The sequence below is a fragment of the Salvelinus sp. IW2-2015 genome, linkage group LG4q.2 (assembly GCF_002910315.2).
Source record: "Salvelinus sp. IW2-2015 linkage group LG4q.2, ASM291031v2, whole genome shotgun sequence".
Classification (NCBI taxonomy): Eukaryota; Metazoa; Chordata; class Actinopteri; order Salmoniformes; family Salmonidae; genus Salvelinus; species Salvelinus sp. IW2-2015.
The window spans coordinates 10,450,468-10,450,705 of NC_036843.1; positions in this window are offsets into that span (position 1 = coordinate 10,450,468).

A 238-nucleotide genomic window follows, 5' to 3' on the forward strand; every position below is an offset into this window, starting at 1 on the left:
TTCCCTCCTGCTATAAATACCGGAGCATTGCACTCCTGCTCCATTTGTTTCTATAATCCTCCACTTCAGGGTCATTGCAACTGAAAAAAAACAAGACAAGCAATGTCTGGCTTTTTCCAAAACAGCCTTGTGAATGAAGTCCAGGCAACAGTGTTGAAAATATGGTCATTGGGTAACTGGAGTGGTTGTCTATTATCTTGTTGTGGAAAATATTACACAGGGACACTCAAAGTCAATC